This window comes from Crotalus tigris, unplaced genomic scaffold, assembly GCF_016545835.1.
Source record: "Crotalus tigris isolate CLP2741 ecotype Arizona unplaced genomic scaffold, ASM1654583v1 scf7180000017903.3850313, whole genome shotgun sequence".
Lineage (NCBI taxonomy): Eukaryota > Metazoa > Chordata > Lepidosauria > Squamata > Viperidae > Crotalus > Crotalus tigris.
Genome location: NW_024096713.1, coordinates 2134735 through 2157831, shown reverse-complemented (window position 1 = coordinate 2157831; position 23097 = coordinate 2134735). Strand labels below are relative to the sequence as shown.

At 38.6% G+C, this 23097-nt stretch overlaps 1 long non-coding RNA gene across 2 annotated transcripts in view; it reads left to right on the top strand.

Moving 5' to 3' along the window:
• The first annotated feature begins 1158 nt into the window (after positions 1–1158).
• The window catches only part of LOC120308379, a 65100-nt gene continuing 43161 nt past the window's right edge, over positions 1159–23097 (top strand). For both annotated transcript variants that reach the window (XR_005556835.1, XR_005556834.1), the window contains exons 1-2: positions 1159–1263; positions 13132–13236. This is a non-coding gene — a long non-coding RNA (uncharacterized LOC120308379). The remainder of the gene's footprint in view (positions 1264–13131; positions 13237–23097) is intronic.

Below are 23097 nucleotides of genomic sequence, written 5' to 3'. Positions count from 1 at the left end.
TCTTTCTGGCGCTACTAGTACTAGCCCTCTGCTCTTCCCCAGTAGCATATTGGACACCTTCCGACCTGAGGGGCTCATCTTCCAGCGTCATATCTTTTTTCCTTTTAGTACTGTCCATGGGGTTTTCATGGCAAAGATACTGGAGTGGTTTGCCATTTCCTTCTCCAGTGGATCACATTTTGTCAGAACTCTCTGCTATAACCTGTCCATCTTGGGTGGCCCTGCACGGCATAGCTTATAGCTTCATTGAGTTACGCAAGCCCCTTCGCCACGACAAGGCAGTAATCCATAAATGCATATAGGCTATCTAAATGTAGAACAGATGACTGTTCACATTTTGAAATACAATTGATGTATAAGAGGAAATTCTTCTGGGGCCATTAAATCCAGAACATGAAATTACTTAATTCTGAGATCCAGAAAATAGCAATAGCACTTAGATTTACAGCCCTCTTTAAGTGGTTTACAGAATCAACACATTGTCCCCAACAATCTGGGTCCTCATTTTACCCACCTCAGAAGAATGGAAGGTTGTGTGAACCTTGAGCTGGTGAGACTCAAACTGCCGAACTGCTGGCAGTCGGTAGTCAGTAGAATTAGCCTGCAATACTGCATTCTAACCACTGTGCCACCACAGCTCTATAAATTTACCAGTCAGATTTATCATAAAAATTGTGAATTAAGTTAAAATAAATTCAGTTATACCACATACATACACACTACTGCCCTGAAATTTGAAGAATAGGCTACAAATTGAATAAATATTACATTAAAATGTGTTACATATTTGTCTACCCATTCTTGGAGAAAAAACTTTTTTCATGAATTTTTTTTGGGTGCAACATGCTCTTTTCAGTTTTCAAAAATAGGTGAATGCATTATAGATACCTGATCTAACTCTGCAGTTTTCAGTTGTTCATATCAGCAATTCACAGCAAACACCTTGTCATAAACATTTTAAAAGGTCAAAGAGATTGCAATACTTTGGCTAAAGAGATAAATGGTCAAATAAAACTTCACACTGTTAATTCCCAGATGACAAATGAGACATACATCCAATCAATAAGGACGCCAGAAGCATTCTGGGAAAGAGGGCAGGGTCAGCCTTGAAGTGTTAATAACTTGTTCACATCATTTGGCTTCAATTCACTATGTGACTTAGCAAGTAGCAAAACTGTTTTATTAGCAGATCAGGACTGATATCAGGCAACAAACAGAGAGGAGTTAGGAAAAAATACTAGCAGAACAGAACAGAAAGAACAAGTAAGTTTTTTTACATTTACCTTTCCAACTGGATCAGATACTTTTTCTGTATTTTTCTGAATGTTAGTTCAGAATGGGTGCCCCAGATCTTAATCTCTGCTGCAAGTTACAGTTTTAGTTAAAATGCAGATGAATATTGTCATTTTTTCTAACATACTTTTTTCAAATATGTACAAATATGTCATATTTATGTTTATTGATATTTTGTTATTGGAGTCATTTTGTAATTCAGCATGGTAAAACTATATCCATCTCATAAACATTGGCAGAATCAACAGTAGTACTGACTAAACATTATAACCTGCATATATTGTTTTACTGTATCAGCTAGTATGCCTAGCAAGTTAGAATCATAAAATTACACAATCATAGTTGGAAGGAATCCCAGAGATCATCTAGCCTAATCCTAATGTTTGATATAGGAACTAATAAATATTTTGGACAAATAGTTTTCTAGCCTTTGCTTGAAGACCTTCTGTGAAAAGAAACATACCATTTGATGTGGAAACCTATTGACAATTCTCACAGGAAATTCCTCATATATCTAACCTGCACCTGTCATTTCAACTTGCTGCACCGGCTTGTTCCAGTGACAGAAGAAATCCATTTCTTCCTTTCGATGACAAAAGATCGTGATTACATCTCCTTTTGATCTTTTCTTTTGCAAGATAAACATATTCAGTTCTTTTAACTGCTCATCATAAAACTAGTTTTCTAGTCGTCTCATTACTCTGGAGGCACTTTTATTTTGTTGTACTTTATAAAAGTCTATTTTGATCTACAGCAGGGATGTCAAACTGCCGGCCCGCAGGCCGGATGCATCATCAGGAAACCACGCCTACCCCATTACCAGCAATGGCAAAAAAGTTTCGGTACGTTACACGATGTCGCGTGACGTCGCAAGTTTGACATGTCTGGTCTACAGTATCCAAAAGTAGGTTCAAGACTGGGACTTGACTAAAGCAGCTGTGATGGATTGCAGTAGAATGGATTTCCAGGAGGGAGGGAAAAAATAAGAGACAATTCAGTTCAGATCATATGTGTGAGAAAAAGAAGGTAAACACAGCTCCTCCCTAATAGTTCTCAAAATATACGGTAGTACAGGTAGTCATCTAAGTACAACAGTTCATTTAGTGACTGTTCAAAATTACAATGGCCCTGAAAAATGTGATTTATGACCATTTTTCACAGTTACAACTTTTGTTGCATCTCCATAATGATCACATCCATGTGATCAAAATTCAGATGCTTGGCAACTAGTTCATATTTGTTAGAGAATTTTAATTTCTCTATTGGTGAAAAAATAAATCAGAAGCTTTCACAGTTGACTGCATTTAGCTGATTCAAAATAACTTCTTTATATTCATATAAAGGCATTTGACAAAGTAGATCACAACCTACTACTTCACAAGATCGAAACATGTGGGGTAGACAGCATCACCATCAGATGGATCCGTAGCTGGCTGACCGGCCATACTTAGTGTGTGGTCCTCAATGGAACCGCATCTCCATGGAGGGAAGTGTGTAGTGGGGTGCCCCAGGGCTCTGTTCTGGGCCCAGTGCTCTTCAAAATCATCAACGATTTGGGCGAGGGGATAGATGGGGAACTCATCAAATTTGCAGACGACACCAAGCTGGCAGGAATAGCCAACACTCCAGAAGACTTAAGATACAGAAAGATCTGGACAGACTTGAACAAAATGAAATTCAGTGGTGAAAAAAGCAAGGTTCTGCGTTTAGGCAAGAAAACCAAATGCACAGGTATAGTATAGGGGGTACCTTGCTCAATAGTAGTAACTGTGAGAGGGACCTCAGAGTCCTAGTGGACAATCACCTAAATATGAGCCAGCAGTGTGCTGCAGCTGCCAAAAAGGCCAACACAGTGCTAGGCTGCATGAACAGAGGGATAGAATCAAGATCACGTGAAGTGTTAATACCACTTTATAATGCCTTGGTAAGGCCACACTTGGAATACTGCATCCAGTTTTGGTCACCGCGATGTAAAAAAGATGTTGAGACTCTGGAAAGACTATAGAGAAGAGCAATAATGATGATTAGGGGACTGGAGGCTAAAGCATATAAGGAACGGCTGCTGGAATTGGGTATGTCTAGTTTAATGAAGAGAAGGACGAGGGGTGACATGATAGCAGTGTTCCATATCTCAGGGGCTGCCACAAAGAAGAGTGAGTCAAGCTATTTTCCAAGAAGCCTGAAGGCAGGACAAGAAGCAATGGGTGGAAACTAAGCAAGGAGAGAAGCAACCTAAAACTAAGGAGAAACTTCCTGACAGTTAGAACAATTAACCAGTGGAACAATCTGCCTCCAGAAGCGGTGAGTGCTCCAACACTGGAAATTTTTAAGAAGAGACTGGACAGCCATTTGTCTGAAATGGTATAGGGTTTCCTGCCTGAGCAGGGGGTTGGACTAGATGACCTCCAAGGTCCCTTCCAACTTTACTATTATTATAATTATTATTATTATGGATCATCGCACAGTCAGCCAGATGTTCAGACTGGATTTGGCATTTTGTCTACCTATCGAGTCCTGGGATAGGCAGATGTGGATGTTTGATGGTATTACAGGTATTGTCACAGGATGGAAGCAGTTCCTAGTAAAGCCGCCTTTTGCAATTGACTAATAGCGAATTTGTCAATGCCAATGGTGTTCAAGTGGTGCTCCAGTTGTTTTGGGATTGCACCCAAGGAGCCTATTACTATTGGTACTACCCTTGCTTGCCTTTTTATTATTATTATTATTATTATTATTATTATTATTAGTAGTAGTAGTAGTAGTAGTAGTAGTAGTAGTAGTAGTAAAACCCTTGGATCGAGCCTAACTTTTATTTGAGTTAATGTTAATCCACTGTTCTGAAATCCAATATTCAAGTCTGACTCTCCTCCATTCTTTTTTCTGTTGATACTAAGAAACTGAAATTTAAGAAATTGAAGATTAACAGGGCCATATTCTCTCAGGGTTCCAGTATCTTCGCTTCTTTGACAAATGTCTCCCTATTGGTTAGAATTAGTTCCAGCAGAGCCTCTTGCTCCAAAGCCTTTCCTAATAAATGTAAAACATTCCCAGCATTGTTTTTGCCAAAGCCGTGTTGTATTTTTCAGACAAAGCCCTATTTCCTGGAATCTATATTTAGGAAATTATTCCCTGTAATTTTTTCCCCATTTTTGTTCTCATTATAGGGTTGGAGATTAGTGGTAAAACACATTCTGTGCAGATGCTTTGTGGATCAATTTAAGTTATTTCTTATTAAAAGGACCCTAAATTAGCTAAAATGACAAGTTTCTCTGCCTAAGCTTCTGGGAAGAAACTGTCAATCAAGGGTGGGCACCTTGGAGCTTGTTGAATAAATAGTCTGATATCCTGTTAGGATGGTACTTATGCTGTGTACACTGTTGGTCTTTTGCATGGTCTTTTACTTTAAGTCTGACAGTTAGAACAATGTGGAACAACCTGCCTCCAGAAGCTGTGAATGCTCCAACACTGGAAGTTTTTAAGAAGAGACTGGGCAGCCATTTGTCTAAAATTGTATAGGGTTTCCTGCCTGAGCAGGGGGTTGGACTAGATGACCTCCAACTTTATTGTTGCTGTTTTTGATGCTGTTGTTGTTGTAATGTCTCATATCCAGTGCATAATTTAAACCTATGAAGAAGACAGCAATAGCTTTCTGGTACTAATGTGCATGTGGAGATAAATACATCTATGTCCCACATCTATGAAAAGTTTGCAGGGGTATCTACATTGTCTGATAAACAAAAATCAAGATGGCAGTCATGACAAGGTATTCAAAGCTCTGCCTTTTTTTATGTGCAACACCCATAAGAAAAGGGTAAACATTTGGTGGCAAGTAAGACCATTTGTGTCAGCTCTCTACAATGCCTCCTACATAAGGTAGTTTTAGATAAATGAATACAGTGGGAAACAATCAATGTGATAATAAGGGAGGAGGAAGCCATGGTGTGTATGAGTCTTAGGTGATGTTTCAAGTACACAAATGTTCCTAATTTAATTTTGAAATGTCAGAAGGAGCAGAATTGATTTTCCCTCTTCATTAAGAAAATTATGACCATGCGCTATAATAGTGTTGTCCCTCAAAATCAATAGGGTGCAAATGAAAATTAAAGTGAAAGATGATTCATTAACTACCCTGTGCTGATTAAAAACTAGCCACACTTAGGAATATGTACCTTATTGTAGTTTTTCCATTTTTCTTGTTCTTTTGCTGTCCCGGGGGGCCATGATTGAGACATTGATAATACTGGGGAAAGGGTTGAACTTTTTCTTTATGTTTTAGATGGCTTTTGGAGGGTTGAAGTTGCAAAAGAAATACTTTTGAGCTCCAAGAAGTTTTAACATACCTATTTTGCATATTTTTTAATTAAAATTGGTAGTTTTGCGAGGTAATATCAGCACTTGTGCCACTGAATTACAGCAGCATGATCAGGAAATCACTGGGGGGGGGGTAAAGTGCTCCCTTTGCTCTCTGTGTAGTGAGATATATTATTTTATGTTATATGAATTATGATCCTCTGACACAAGATATCAATATGGCACCTGAGATACAATGATGGTTGAACATTATTCAGAAAATTCAGTTCCAAATACCCTGTTTTTTCTCACTTTCTTGGATAGTCTAGTTTTCATAGCTGTGCCTCTGGATATAATCATACAAAACAGAAGTATAAGATTATGTTCTGCAATCACAACACCCACAAATTGTCTGGCAGCACAAAATAGAGTTTAGGGACTATTATGGGACTTCCCTGGTGTTGATACTGAGGTTAGAGAATTTACTTCTAAGAAAAGTAATCTAACTTCTCCATTATTAATTTTTAAGAACCAAGGATGTATTTCTTCCATAGAGAGTTAGGATTTTTTATTAGCTATTCATATGTTTACACAGAAATCTTATTATAGCAGTTCCCCTGTTTCAATAGTCTCACATAGTTACTAGCAGGTTTTGAATTTGTTCCAGCTGTACATTATCTGTGATTTTGATTCCAGACTTCCCTTGCTGAACATTGCTTTGTAAACCTTAATTGGGTCAAACTGTGGGATGAAAATAAAATAATTTGCAAAATACCAGTGTACACAATGCAAAAGCAGAAACTGTCAGTTATGGATGCCATAAAATGTTATCTCTCTGTGGGCATAAGAGTTTTGCTCGATTTTAATAAAGCCACTCTTCTTATTTAAGCAGAAGTGGTTACTCTGAATTGTACTATTTGATTGCGGGAGTGGGGGTAGTTTCTTAATCAAAGGTGGATTCACAAATGATCTGATCCACAGATAATATACAGCCATTATAATTAATAAGATGAGTTGCCACAAAGAACTAGTTAGTTATTTTCGACTTGGGAGATTACGTGTCCTTTCAACAGACCGAAAATTCAGAGTACAATCTTATATTTTTTTTGTCTCAAGATATAAATCCCATTTGACTCATTCAGGCATATTTATGATGAAAGTTCTGATTAAATCAATATGAGAATACCTAAAGCTATTCCTGTGTCAGCATACTGTGATGGTATAGTAAAAATATCTTAAATTGCCTTGCAATGTCTCACATTCTTTCTTCTCAATGAGAGGCTTCTATGCTTCTATATTGTTTATAGTTGGAGGTAAGAAAAGTGCTAGGCTGATGTCTTCTATTGAATAGGTTTCTAGCACTCTAAAGCCTTTCTATCTGCCCATACATCCCAGTTTGAAACAGGCCTATGAGAAGAATTTGCTCAGATCAAATATCTTCATTTTGACCAGCCTTTACAATAAAATAACACAGTAAAAAGAGAAAGATTTGCTCTTTTTCTTTCTGCTAGTCTGTAACTGATGAGTGGGAAACTAGAGATGATTGTAGAATAAAAATAGAGGCATTGATACTGGAAGGAAGGAAGGAAGGAAGGAAGGAAGGAAGGAAGGAAGGAAGGAAGGAAGGAAGGAAGGAAGGAAGGAAGGAAGGAAGGAAGGAAGAAGGTATTAATTTATTCTCCATAGCTTCTGGGAGCAGAATAAGAACTAATGGGGAGAAGCTTTACAGAGGGAGATACAGACTCTGAATAAGGAGGAATTTTCCAACTGTGAGAGCTAGTAAGTAAGCTGTGAAAAACCTGCCTGAATATTTTATCTTGGTGGATAAATACTGTACCACTGGAGGTTTTCAAACAGAGGTTAGATAGCTATTTGTCTGGGATAGTTTGTGAATTCTTTCACTGGGAAGGGGGTTGGACTAGACTTTCAAGGTCCCATCCAACCCTATAAGTTTATGAAATTCTGTCTGTACAGAGATCAACATGTACATAAACTAAAATGTTGGGCTTGGTACATCCAATTTCTATTCTTCTTACCTCAAGCTATAAACTGTAAATTAATATATAAGGCTAACAAGCGCAAATTCACTTAGGGCTAATTTCTCAATAAAGCTCTAGGAAAAATTGGGTCAACAAAGAAAAAATAAATAACAAATATAAATTTTTGTTTAATTGAACAGAATTAAAATTAAGTACAGTGAATTAATGTAGTAAAGCAATCTTAATACAATATTGCTTTAATACATTATATATTGTGTAGATAATACTTGGCAATATTTTAATAATTTTCTCCTCTCTTAAAATCTTTCAACTCAAGTCAAGGTTTGGAGATTCTAGAAGGTAAATTCAAGGTGCTGGGCTGGGCACTTAAGGTCCAAGGACTGGATGTTGTGCATCTCTGCTATATGGATCTATGCACATAGATTCATGTAACATAATGATCCTTAAGTGCTTGAAGGTGGAACAGGACTGCCAGGAGGACAGAGACAGCAGGAATGTTTCCATCCACCATTTGGGCAACCACTTCTGAACCATGCAATTCAGAACATCTGTGCATGCCTATAACATATCCTTATTCTCAGTTGCCTTCTGTCAGCCTTGTCTAAAAGTACATTTCTCTTTTTTTCCCCATCCCCTTTACAGCCCAAGAAACTAGGGAGGGTCCCTTCCCCTAAGCTGCCTGCCCTACCCACATTCCTGTTGCGGATTATCTGATTGTTCTCTTGACTATGTCTCTTCTTCCTGTCTCTCAAGGTTATTGCCATGTACTATTACACCTTCCCATAGTGTAATTAGTAATTCTCTCTGTTTAGCATTATTCCACTAAATTCTGCATGAATCAGAATGTAAGAGTATTTTTTTTATTAAAAAGTTTTTATTTTCCATTTATTCATACAAAATAAAATAAATTCCTAACCATTGGTACCGCCTGCCCATTCCCCCCAGGCTGCGTCCACCCTCTCTAATCCTTCCCTACTTCCCTCCTCTTTCTCCCCTCCCCTCCTCCTCTAACCATCCTACTTCCTCCCTACTCCTTCCTCCCCTCTCATCCCTCTCACACATATGAACGCAGCATAGGGGAAATGCCCAAGCATTTACCATAACTATATTATCATTACCCACCCACCCACCCACAGAGTATTTTTTATATTGTGTCTAATTTACATATCCAAAGATTCTGACCTTTAAATACAGCTCTGAAGAGAACTAGAGAATAAGAATGTGTGCAGGCATGTATGAAAGAGAGAAATAGACAAGTGGTATGAAAATGAACAGCTACCTATGACTCCAGCAATAACCTTGAACACTCTAGGCTTTCTTTGTTCCATTGTAAACCTTCTATAACTCTCCATGGGCCTCCCTGGCAGCCGTTGCTAACAAACCCAGAGCAGCAGGATTGTGGGAGGAACAGGTGCTCTAGTTGGTCACTGCTGGGTCTCCTGCTGTGTAAAGTGCATAAATGGCACTGCTGCTCCTTCCCCAACAATCTTTAATCAAGTCACCTACTTGTTGAGATTTAATTGTTAGATTCTCTTATGACTGTAGATCTGGTTTTAAATTCTGGCAATACTGTACACCTTCAGCTAAGGTAGAAAGGCCACTAATTTTGCTAGTGTTACTCAAGGAGCTATGTCATGTTCCCCACCCACCCAGGAATCAGTGGTGCATATCAGTTTTCATATATTAATCTTTGGCAAAGCTTCTCCTGAGATGACACACTTTTAGCTGCAAAGGCAAGCTGAATTGTTGAATAATCCTTCATTCCAAAAGAAACTCCTTACATAAGAAAAAAAAAACATTTTGGAGGAAAAGGTATTGTGAATAGAAGACCCCACCCCCGTGGAAGGCAGGTTAAAGTCCTCTTAGGGGATAAATCTGGAAACTCCACCACCAACCCAGCCATGGAGTCAAGGACCTCAGACAAAAATATTGCTAAAGTAGCAACAGTCCCAACTGATCCTTAGAACCCAGCTTAATAATTATAGGAGCTATGGTGGTGCAGTGCTTAAAATGCAGTATTGGAGGCTAACTCTGCCTACAGCCAGGAATTCAGTGCAGTTCTTGAGAGCAGCCAACCTCCTGTCTTCTATCATATCTCACCCTACCCATCACTATAGAGATGCTATAGCCCACCCTCATCCCACCAGAGATTTCTCTTCTGCCCTGCTCCAATTGGTCCATATCCAAGCCCACATACAATGCATTTTACTCATGCAAACAACAATCAATTAGATGACCCCCTAAGACCTAAATCACTTCTGCAATGCACTCAGTGTTACAAGACAACCAGAGGCCCTCCCTCTAACTCAATATTTCATTCAACACCTTCAACCAATTCCCTCTCACTGGTAGATATCCCGTCAGGCTCAACTCCAGACCATCTTAATTCTTAAAAGTCCTACTCTTCATAATGTACAGTGAAATTGCAGTGACTAAGAACAAATATAAAAATAAACTATAGGGACCATAGTTAGAATCTAATTCTATTTAGCCACATATTCATAGGAGAATATTTTTATATTTATGGAGGTACATGTTCCATATTTGGTATTATAATCAATAGTGTAGCAGGGAGGACAAAGAAACATTATTTTTGTGCTTTGAGTCTGAAAGATGACTATAATTTGTAAGTAATCTCAAATCAAAAATCTTGGGTGGAATTTGAGTGGGCTGTCTTCCTTTATGAAGTTGTTGGGGAAAATATGACTTTATGACAAAATTTCTGGTCAAAATAGCATAGATCTGAATACATTCTGAAAAAAACGTTTTCTATCCAAGTTGTCATGATCTCCTTACAAGGGCACATTGTGGCTGTAGTCTTGATTACTCTGTCTCTGTGCATATGAACATACAGAAAACATGTTGCAGCAGCCTGTCAGAACCATTAAAGACATTTTCCCTTCTTTTGTTCACTCTGGGATGAGCCAGAGCTGGGTTTGTCTATTCCCATTACAATCACACGTGTGCCTTTAGGCATTTGCAGAGGCCCTTTCCTGTCTCACTCAGGGTAACTTGGCAACCTATTCTGCCCTAGGCTCAAAAACATTTCTCAGTGTTGACTTCTTCTGAGAGGTTCCTGCATTTTCTGAGAAGAAATGCTATCAGATCACCTTATACAGTACTATGCATTAGAGATTATTTGCCCAAATCAATAACTACAATGTATAGTAAAAAGATATAGTCTGTTTGATGACCTTCTAGCAATTTCTTGCACATATTCATGTAGTTTTCTTAGCGGTGATCCAGAAATGGTTTCTAATCCCATATTTCTAGGATTTTTAATTATCCTTTATAGCCTAAATCCTGCAATGATCTTCCATTCAAGTACTAAGCAGGCTGGATTTTGCATTGCTTTTTGAGATTGATCAAGTTTGACTAAGTGATGCCATTTAGCTGGACTAGCTATAATGGAGCAAATAAATATGGCTGCACCTCACCACTGCAATGGTAGCAAGTGGCAAGGGAAGAGACCTTTCCTATGGAAAAGTTGATCTTTTCTCTTCTAAGGAAAGTCTCCCCATTTGTACCAATTGTTCCAATTTAGGAAGTTTTGCTGATAATGACTGGGTTCTCATACCACATTAAGGTAAAATATGGTTATTTGGTTTTATTTATTACATTTACATGGCATACTTTACAGAAGAACTCAAGGAAACATCATGCTCCCTCTTCCTATTTTTCCCACAACAGCAACTTTGAGGGGTCCTTGATGCTCACTGACCTCAGTTGTTGTTGTTTTTCTTTTGCAGAGATTTCATTACCCAAACTAGGTAAACATCATCAGTGCTAGTGAAGAGTGGAGTTTGCTCCCAGTTTATATTCTAGTGGCTTGCCCTGTCAGTGTTGGTTGGGATGGTCTTAGAGGTTCTTTGGTTGGGCTGTTTACTGCTGGCTTATTTGGCAGTTCTTTGGTTGGGGTATTCTTTTTATTTGTTTACTAAACTGGGAGAAAACTCCACTCCTTACTAGCACTTACCATGTTACCTAGTTTGGGTAATGAAACATCTGCAAGAAAATAACCAAGCTCAGAGAATACCAGGACCCCTCATTTCAACATTGAGCTACAGATATTATCTTTTATTGGTAACAGCAACCTTGTCAGAGAAGTTGGACTAAGAGATTGACTAATCCAAAGACACCCCAATGAACTTCCATGGCTGAGGAGACTAAACCTGAGTCTCCTGCTCCTACTGTAAAACTTTTACCTCTACACAGTATTAGCTTGCTAAGTTCTGGCTTACTATAATGAGTCAACTCAGACAATGAGGTTTGTAAAACAATATTCATAATTTAGTGCAAGCTTGAACACTGTGAATTTACTAATCAAAATGGCTTTTATACACACACTAAGCCCCATTTTATGAGGAAAACACTGTGGACTCCCAATTCTGCCAATTAGAAGCAGGGCACTATGCCACTTTTATGAAGGACTTTCAAGAATTGCTTTACTTGAATGTTTGAAACCATGTTTTCTTCTGAGATCATAAGAAATTGTGAAAAAAAAGTTTCTTCTAGACGATTTGCTTATTTGCGGGATTCAACAGTGGGAGCAGATAGTCCTTCACCTTCAACCCTCCATTTTTACAAAGTTCAGTATCTTCTAAAACTACTAATTAACTTTCAGAAAAAAAATAGAATCAGGTTCTTTGCATATTTTTGAAGAATTTAAGAAATTAAGATTAAAATTGGTATTCACTTTGTAGTGGTGAGAGTGGGAAAGAGGGAGGGAAGATGTTATTGAAAAAGATATAATTCAAATAGCAAGATTTTTTTCTTTAAATATTCTAAATATATTGATTGAATACATGTCAATATTTTTAAAATAAGATATTGGGCGAATTACTTTTACCTTACACTTGTTATTCTAAGTGAAAAGCCAAAGAAATACTGCCTTTATATCCCATTTTCTTTCCAGTATTTTGGGAGTCAGGCACTTATTCCTTCTTAGAGTCAATCATTGAACTCCCTCTTGCAATGCAATAAAGTAACTTTCATTCACTCCCTTCTGTTTAGCAGATTGCAGGGTAGAACAAGGGGCAGGGGAGGATCCCAAAGCTTTGACAGATGGTCCTGAGTGCTTGACTCCTGCTGAGCCCAGCAGGGCCAGGGCTTTAACACGGTCAGAAGGAGTTCTGCTTATGAGGTGAATAACAAATGTGGTCTGCCAGACTTTTTCATATAGAAAGCCTAGCATTGGACATGTCACTTCTGGGGTTTCTTCAGTATGATTGGAGAGCTTCAGAAATTTCAAAAAGCATTTGGCTGCCCTAGGAAGTGGGCAAAGGCTTTGCTGCCCGAGAAATAAGTAGGAAATTGAAATCAAGAAAGCGGGAGGAGCTCCAGTGAACATAGAAATAATAAAGTTTTGCTCTTTAGTAAGCACCAGTGAGTGAAGACTACAGAGGATTCCATTTCAGCGAAAATCTACAAGTAGAATAGATGTTGTCTAGTTTTTCTTTTTTGGGGGGGGGGAATGACCTTACCAAAAGCTAGCAAAAAATTGACTGTAAAATGCCACTTAGGTGAATTTTTGCTGTTTACTTCTCAGCTGGAAACCTGTTGATATTTTTCCCCTTCTCTATAAGCCATGTCCCTCACCTGTTAATCCATGGGTATGTTTGAATCCAGGAGCATTACAAACAAATATTTTCGGGTAAGCATAACACTTTTTATTATCTGTTAATCATTGTTTGTTAACTAGTGGCAATCATTTTTGTAAGTCATTGCTGATTATAATCTGCCTGATGGTAAGAGCTGTTGGTCCCAGACAAGACAAAATATGTGTTATATTGGGTGTCCAACATATAGGAAAGTCGATATGGATTTGAGAATATTAGTGATCCCAGCTGACTCAATGGGGCTGCCTGCAAATTTGAAGGGGTGTGTGTGTGTGTGTGTGTGTGTGTGTGTGTGCACGCATGTTCGTGCATGCTGAAGTGGGGGGGGTGCTAAGAGCTGTCACTAGTCTCAGATTTATGTAACATTTTGAACATTCACAAGATTCATCAAGGATTGCTAATACTCAGCATTAGAACATTAAAGACCAAATTTTGTTTTAATTTAACCATTTCATTAATCTTATAATAATCATAAGAGTCAGCCAATGCTCACAATAAATTGCTAATTATGTAACGTTATATCCTGATAAAAAGTACTTTGATTACACTCTTAATTTTTGTTCAGCTTTACTGGTGTTTCTTTGCTTCTGTATCTACAGGTTTAGTATAAAAGATGGCAAACTGCTTAGGACAAAAGTTTAAATATAGTTTTAGTTGTGCTGAGAACTGTGTCATTGAAAACAAAATTTAAACGTGACATATAATCCCACTGGTTTCAATGGGACTATTTTAAGTAATTAAATTCCAATCAACAATTCACAGCTTGTTTTATTAATTTCAACAAATGTAGTATTTAAGGTGAGATATAATCTAGCATACATTATGTAGAAATGGAGGCAATGGAGAAATAAACACATTCTTGAATATTTCTTATTCAAGAGAGCTTTAAAACAGAATCAAAATAAAACAGTAGCAATGTAATTACACTTTAGATTTCTTATTATAAAAAAACCAAATATGAAAATTCAGTGTCTAAAGTGCAAGAAAGAATGAAATCCTGTTTCTAAAACTATTCAATTTGTCATTTATCGAAATGATTTTTTTAAAAAAAGTTAAATTAAAAAAAACAGAATCCTACAAATCTATACTAAATGTAGAATCCTATAACAATTATATGCTCCAGGGAGGCCATCTGGTGGCAGCAGAGTGAGTTTAAGGGGGGAAAAAAACTCTTTTATGCCCTTAAGGCTGGAGTGTCAAACTCGCAACGTCACGTGACGTGTCACAATGGATCGCAATTTTTTTTCCATTGCCGGCAATGGGGTGGGCACAGTTTTGCCATGACGCATCCAGCCCGTGGACCGGCAGTTTGACACCCCTGCCTTAAGGAATCAGCCATCTCAGTTTTGTGATGAAACATCCCTCTTGGGGGTAGCAAGCTGCAAGTTTAAATTTCAGCTTTGTCTGATGAAAAAAGTCCCTGGCAGCCAGGGAGAAGACTACTTTTTTTTTTTTTTTTGAGATTCTGCTGAAGACTGAAAAGGCCCTGCCGCATCATTTCAGATTCTGCTGGAATGGGTGTGGTGTTTGATAGTTGCATTGTTATTGCTTGAAGTTTTATTTTTTTAAAAAAAAAATGCATTTTTGTAAAATGATTGAGTTGGGATATTTTAATTAACACAGAGTAATCAGAAAGTCTTTTACTTGTTCTATAAAAAGTCAGAGGTATGGTTGGCAGAAAGGTAGGAAAAGTCCTTTGGATAGCTATTTCCTAGGGCAGCAAATTCAGAAACAGCTAAATTGTCAATGTTTGCTTATGTTCGTTTTTAAATGAAGCCCCCTTAGCCTTCTTCTTCGTTCCATGTCTATGTTAATGGATGCATCATTCCCATCCAGCAAACTGTTCATAATGCAGATCAGGGGAGGGAGGTACTGAAAGGATACAAAAAACAGAATAACAGATTTGGAAGAGATCTTAGAGGTCTTCTAGTCCCACCCACTCCCATACCATTTCAGACAAATGGCTGTTCAATTTCTTCTTTAAAACCTCCAGTAATGGAGCACCCACAACTTCTGGAGGCAAGTCATTCCATTGATTAATTGTTCTCACAGTCAGGAAATTACTCTTTAGTTCTAAGTTGATTCTCTCCTTGATTGGTTTCCATCTACCACTGCTACCATTTCCTTCTTTTTATTAAAATATACTTACCCAATTCCTGTAATTGTTCTTCCTAATCATCTTTGGTGCTGTTTTTACATTCTTTCTAGAGTCTCAACATCTTTTTATATCTGAACCACATTTCATAAACCTTACCACAGCTATATAAAATACAAACATTCTCTTGCTTCCTCTCTACATCATATCTAGCTCAACTCCTTGATTCCTTACCCCCATTTTCTCCAATCATGTAAAGAGATATGTAATATATATCCTTTCTTATCACCTTTTCCCCATTTCGGCCTGTTATCTTTGTTTGATGTTTGTTGATGTTTCATAAATATCAAGCTGCATTTTCTGCAAGCTGAACTGAATGGCCTGTATGCTTGCTCTGAGCTGGATGTGGGAGCTGTTTGGGAGTCTAGTGTGTGCTAACCAAATTGGAAATTACATATTTTCCAACACTTGTGATATCCTATTATTCCCTCCATCTTCTCTGTGTTCTCCCTTCTCTGTTTTCTTTGTCTGACTCTTCAGCTTTTGTCACCCCATTACCCGGGTCTCTCTCTTGTCCTCCCTCCAAGTCTGTCCCATTTTTGTCCAATTGCTTGTGTTTATACTCCCCTGATCCCAAGTCTAGGGTCCAGCCTTCCTACTCCTCTTCTTCTACCTCTCAAATAAATAAACTTTTTCCCATTGTATTTAATATGTCATGGCCAAGTTTCCAATGGGGCCTGTTTTTAGAAAATTCCCAGATGGTAGTTTTGCTTCTCCCAGACCTTAGTATTCCCTGAAGAAGATATCAAAATAGCTTTATTTTTCCATTTCTGTTTTTTTTTATTCAGACAGGTTTTAAGTGTCATGTTGCAGAAGTTACTAGTAGGTGTTCTTTATATTTTTTTGACAGGGTTTACATATACGTGTGCATTTTATCTTACATTTTATGGCACAAGCCAGTTTGGCCATTATGTTGCACATGGGTTGAAATGATTAATCAGTGATATCACCATTGCCTGGCAGGGGGGATACCCATTTATAGAAGCTGGAGCAAAAGTTGAGAGCTCACCCTCTCTCATAGCAGAACTTGGATCTCAAACACAGGCTTGCTAACCTCCAACCCAGTGTCCATGAGAGCTACTGTGCTCCTTTGACCATTAGTTATAAGAGAATGATAGAGCATAAAGGTCTAAGAACAAAAATAATATATCCTTCAACACAAATAGGCCACTCCAAGGTATGAGGGACAACAACTTCTCTCTACCTTTTTCTCTTAATGGGTTATTCCACATGCACACACTGAATTCTTTATGCACAGCCTGGTTTTTCCTTGAAAGCAAAACTTGATGGCAGGTGTTGTTTGGTTCAAAAGCAGATCTCTGAGGTTCTATCTGTAGTGCTTGCTTTTCCATTGCTCCAAGTTACTTCTTCATGGATGGCAAGGAGAAATTAAGCACTTCGTCTTTCCTTCAGGATTCAAAGAGTGGTTGCAGAGAAGACATCAAAAACAAAGGTGTCTTCCCTTTCATAGCCACAGGGCAGATCATAAGAGGACAAATTCAAAACACCTTCTCCATGGTGGTGAATTGAATCACCTTCTCCCTGGTGGTGCATTCAGTTGAATCACCTTCTCCATGGTGGTGCATTCATATTGCTGTGCCAATAAAAGGGGGATGGGAAATTTCATGGGGAAATGAATGAACAGGGATATAATCAAAGCCGCATACTCTCCTGTTCACACAAATCCATATCTCCAAATGCATTATGTATTAACATATATCTTAGCATGACTTCATTTTCCTATTCTTCTACCACACAATTTGCTTTCTTGCATTCTTCTATCACTCCATTCATCCACCCCTTCCCCCTTTTTTCTCTATTCCTATTTTACATTTTCTCCAATAACTCACTGATCAGATTCATATATCATGCAGAAGAAAAGTAATTTTAAACTTGATTTGAAAAAGAACAAAATTGATGAGTTCACACAATACTAAGCCATAAGCCATGGTTTAGAAACTGCAGTGGCTGATTCAAACACACTATAGCAAAATGAATACAATATAGTAATCCAATTTGTTTAGTCATAATTTATTAACTAAATCACTGTAAATTAGATTTGTGGTACAAAACTATAATGGCCGGATTCATCCAATACATAAAACCAAACCCCTCAAAAACTCTAACTCACCATTTAACCATATTGCATCTGCAAATCATGTCTGAATTCTTATCTTTCTTCCATTTTTGCTGCTCAGCTGGCCTGGATGAAACACTAGAGAAGCAGATTCAAGAGTATCTGCAGGTTATCGTTAAAAAAAGTCAAGATAGTGGCTGCAACCCTGTGATCCAAACTCTGCCTATTTCTTACACGCATCCTGTGTGGAACACATACAGTATATATAATAATAATAGTAAAGTTGGAAGGGACCTTGGAGGTCATCTAGTCCAACCCCCTGCTTGGGCAGGAAACCCTACACCATTTTGGACAAATGGCTGTCCAGTCTCTTCTTAAAAACTTCCAGTGTTGGAGTATTTACTGCTTCTGGAGGCAGGCTGTTCCACTGATTAATTGTTCTCACTGTCAGGAAGTTTCTCCTTAGTTCTAGGTTGCTTCTCTCCTTGATTAGTTTCCACCCGTTGCTTCTTGTCCTGCCTTCAGGTGCTTTGGAAAATAGCTTGATTCCCTCTTCTTTATGGCAGCCCCTGAGATATTGGAATACTGCTATCATGTCCCCCCTTGTCCTTCTCTTCGTTAAACTAGACATACCCAATTCTAGCAACCGTTCCTTATATGTTTTAGCCTCCAGTCCCCTAATCATCTTTGTTGCTCTTCTCTGTACTCTTTCTAGAGTCTCAACATCTTTTTTACATCGTGGTGACCAAAACTGGATGCAGTATTCCAAATGTGGCCTTACCAAGGCATTAAAGAGTGGTATTAATACTTCACGTGATCTTGATTCTATCCCTCTGTTAATGCAGCCTAGCACTGTGTTGGCCTTTTTGGCAGCTGCAGCACACTGCTGGCTCATATTTAGGTGATTGTCTACTAGGACTCCGAGGTCCCTCTCACAGTTACTACTATTGAGCATGGTGCCACCTATGCTGTACTTGTGCATTTGGTTTTTCTTGCCTAAATGTAGAACCTTGCTTTTTTCACCATTGAATTTCATTTTGTTAGTTAGTGCCCAGTGTTCGAGTCTGTCCAGATCCTTCTGTATCTGAAGCCTGTCTTCTGGAGTGTTGGCTATTCCTGCCAGCTTGGTGTCGTCTGCAAATTTGATGAGTTCCCCATCTATCCCTTCATCCAAGTCATTGATGAAGATGTTGAAGAGTACTGGGCCCAGAACAGAGCCCTGGGGCACCCCACTACACACTTCCCTCCCTATAGATGCAGTTCCATTGAGGACCACTCGCTGAGTACGGCCGGTCAGCCAGCTACGGATCCATCTGGTGGTGGTTCTGTCTACCCCACATTTTTCTATCTTGTCAAGTAGTAGGTTGTGATCTACTTTATCAAATGCCTTACTGAAGTCCAAGTAAATTATGTCCACAGCATTCCTCTGATCGACTAATTTTGTCACTTGGTCAAAGAATGCAATAAGATTTGTCTGGCATGATCTATTTTTGACAAACCCATGTGGGCTTTTAGTAATGACTTTGTTTGCCTCTAGGTGTTCGTTGATTCGTTGTTTGATTATCTTTTCCAGGATCTTCCCAGGTATTGAGGTCAGGCTGATAGGTCTGTAATTCCTGGATCCATTTTTTTTCCTTTTTTGAGGATGGGAACTACATCAGCTCTTTTCCAGTCCTCTGGTAGTTCCCCTGTGTTCCAGGATCTTTGAAAAATATAGTTAAGTGGCTCCGATATTACATCTGCCAGTTCCTTGAGAACTCTGGGGTGTAATCCATCTGGTCCTGGCGATTTGAACTCATCTAGGATGGACAGGTGCTCCCTAACCATTTTCTTGCCTATCTTAACTTGTGTTTCTGTTTTGTTTTTTATGGCACTATTTTTGATAGGTTGGTCTGTTTTTTCCCTTTGTGTAAAGACAGATGCAAAACACGAGTTAAATAGTTCTGCTTTCTCCCTGTTGCTTGTCACCTTCTTGCCACTTCCACCCACTAGTGGACCAATCGTTTCCTTCACTTTTTTCTTGTTTTTTACATGTTGAAAGAAGCTTTTTTTGTTATTTTTGACTTTGGTCGCAAGCCTTAGTTCATTTTGAGCCTTGGCTTTCTTCACTTAATCTTTGCAGGCTCGGGCTATTTGCTGATATTCTGACTTAGTTATGTTCCCCTCTTTCCACTTTCTGTACTTGTCCTTTTTATCTTTCAATTTGTCAGAGAGTTCTTTATGCAGCCATGCTGGTTCCTTTTGAGAGCTGTTATTTTTCCTCTTTGTTGGTATTGTGCTAGACTGTGCTTTTAGTATCTCATTTTTCAAAATTTCCCAAGCTTCTTGAGTTGTTTTCCCCTTGAGGATTCTCATCCATGGAATCCTTCCCAAGCCCTCTCTAAGTTTATTGAAATTAGCTCTCTTGAAGTCCAAGACTCTAGTTTGACTGTGTTCTATTGCTTGTGCTTCTATAATGTTGAATTCTAATATTGCATGATCACTTCCTCCCAGGGTTCCTATGGCTTCAACACCGTCTATCATTTCCTCTCTGTTAGTGAGAATTAGATCCAAAATGGCTAATCCCCTAGTTCCCTTCTCTACTTTTTGGGAGACAAAGTTGTCTGCTAGGTTTGCCAGGAACCTGTTTGATCTTCCACTTGGTGCGGAGTTTGTCTCCCAGTTGATGTCAGGGTAGTTAAAGTCCCCCATTCCTATTGTGATGTGCTTCCTACATACCTTAGTTAGCTGACTGGCAAAAAGTTCATCTATTTCCTCTGTTTGGTTGGGTGGTCTGTAGTATACACCTATGGCAGGGGTAGGCAACCCAAAACACTCAAAGAGCCACTTGAACCCGTTTCCCACCAAAAACAAAATACCGGGAGCCGCAAAACCCTTTTGATATCTAAAATGAAGATAACACTGCATATATCCTTTTTTATCTTTATTATAGGTGTGTGTGTGTGTGTGTGTGTGTGTGTGTGAGAGAGAGAGAGAGAGAGAGAGAGTGTGTTTGTGTATGTGTGTGCATATATACACATACACACACATTAAAAATAAAAGTAAAAATATGACTCTTGGGAATATCCATACTATTAAAATAATGATCACCGAGAGAATGCTTTAAGAGAATAAAATTACATACACACACAGGTAAAAAAAGGATATATGCAGTGTTATCTTCATTTTAGATGTCAAAAGGGTCTCTCTTTCTCTGTCTCTCTCCCTCCCTCCCTCTCTGCCCTTGGTCTGCCACTCCTCTTCCCCCACTCTCTTTCTTTCTCTCTCTTTCCTCTCTCTCTCCCCCTCCCTCTCTCTCTCTCTTTCTGTCTCTCTCTTTCTCCCCCCCCCCATCTGCTGCTCACCTGGCAAGCTTCAAGTTGTTCTTCAACAATCTCAGGGGTAGGCAACCTCGTCTCTTTTATGACTCATGGACTTCAACTCCCAGAATTCCTGAGTCAGCCTAGCTGGGCTAGCTAGCTCTCTCCTGCCCTTCCTGTTTCCTGCAGAGACGCAGCAAAGGGAGGAGCTCCGCCTAGAAAGCTTTTCAGCTCCTCGGAGAACAATGTGAGTGCACTCTCTTTTACACATACACACACACACACACACACACACACACACACACACACACACACACACACAGAGAGAGAGAGAGAGAGAGAGAGAGAGAGAGAGTGAGAGAGAGAGAGAGAGAGAGAGAGAGAGAGAGAGAGAGAGGCAGGGAAGCGCAATTGCCTCTCTCTGTCTCTGTCTCTCTCTGCAAAGGCAGAGGAGGCTGGGAGCCACAGGGGAAGGCTCAAAGAGCCGCATGCGGCTCCGGAGCCGCAGGTTGCCGACCTGTGACCTATGGCAATGTCATTTCCCCCCCCTTTTATATTGACCCAAATGCATTCAAGACAGTTTTTATCATTGTTGTACTCTATTTCTGTGGAGATGTAGTTATTTCTTATGTAGAGAGCAACTCCACCTCCTCTTTTATTTGGTCTGTTTCTTTTAAATAATTTAAATCCCTCTAGCTGTGTGTTCCATGTGTGAGTTTCATCCCACCATGTTTCCGTAATGGCAACAATATCGTATCTGCCCTCATTAACCTGCATTGTTGCAACCATCTCGTCATTTTAATCACACCCTGTGAACATCTCTGAGCAAGGAAAAACTTGCTGCAGAGACAAGAAACCCTGAACTAGGAGCACAGACAGAAATTTCTAGGAAACTGTGAAGATTTGATTCAAAGGTTATTTAGTCTTCAGATCAGACTGCCAGATTGATTTGATGCCCTGAGTCAAATTGGGGGCTTTTGAATTGATTCACCAGTCTGATGAGTTTTTGTATATTATGCTCTTCATATATTTTGTTAAATCATCTATCAAATCAGTGATTGAAAGTGGCAATGATTTAAATCAGATTTTTCATGGTTCCCATAACCTTAGAAAATAAAGTCTTCCTACATTATCAGCCCTGCATTGGGTTCCTTCTTGATCAATAGGTACCTAACTATGTCAGTCTTTGACACCAACCTATCTTGTACCTAGGCTTTAAAAAGAGTTGATGCAGTCTGGAATTAGCACACGTGTGAATCACAGCACATCACAGCACCGTCTGCTAATCATTGAAGCTTTTCTCTCTGGTTTAAGAAGTTGATTTAGAGTCACTGTAATTTTAAAGCAGCTTCGTCTTCTTTCAGATTCCCAGAGAAGCCTGAAAAAAGACACCATCCTTCAATAAATAAAAGAGAGGTGTTATAGTCAAGATTGCCCAAGATTTGAAGCAGTTTTTCCAAATCATTGTCAAAGAATGGGCTTCCTATTGCTCTGTCTTATATCCAGATAACATCAAATCCATGTAGAACCACAGAGTTGCACTGTTGCAGACCCTTAGCAGTTATAGTTCTGGAATTGTAGAATCCATTCCCGAGAAAGCCTATATCTGTTATCTGCTGGCTTTTTAAAAAAGATAGATGACAAGTCTGTAACTCAGTGGAATATATGAGAACCAAACACCCTCATTATCATATAGCTTGAAATATTACATTTTTGTTCTGGTAATCTTTTCTGTTTATAGTTTAAGTTACAGAAAATAAGGTGATAAATTTCAGTTGAAAAAGTAGTGTTGCATAAATATAAATATTGTAAATAATAACAGACCTCAAGGCTGGGAAAGATTTTTGTTTTATGATACTTTTAGTTTACTGCAACCTTAACCTTTGTTGTATAATCTAACACATCTGAATAATACCAGGTAGTAGAAGGTTGCAATTGCAGTTCCAGGTTGCAGAAGGTTGATTTGGATAATAATGGTGCATAAGAATATACATTAAGCAAACTATTCTTCATTTCAACTCCTCTTTCACTTGAGAACAAAGAGCGGATGCTTGGAGCTTTAAGAAACATACATTTATATGATACTACTTCCTAACTGCTCAGCTCCTTATTCCTCTCCATTTTATATTATTAAATTTATATTGGTTTAACAATGTATCTGTTTTTGAAAGAATAGATCAGTTTTCATTTTTGTTAAGAAATAAACATTTTTAATAAAAATGTTTTAATAATGACCAATGAGATATATAGAACACTGTAGTATACAAGGATATTAGATCATCCTACGAATTTTACACTCCATAAAGTAGAACTTATAAGACAATGTATATGAGATTTCACCAGTTCTCTCTTTTTCTGAGCACAG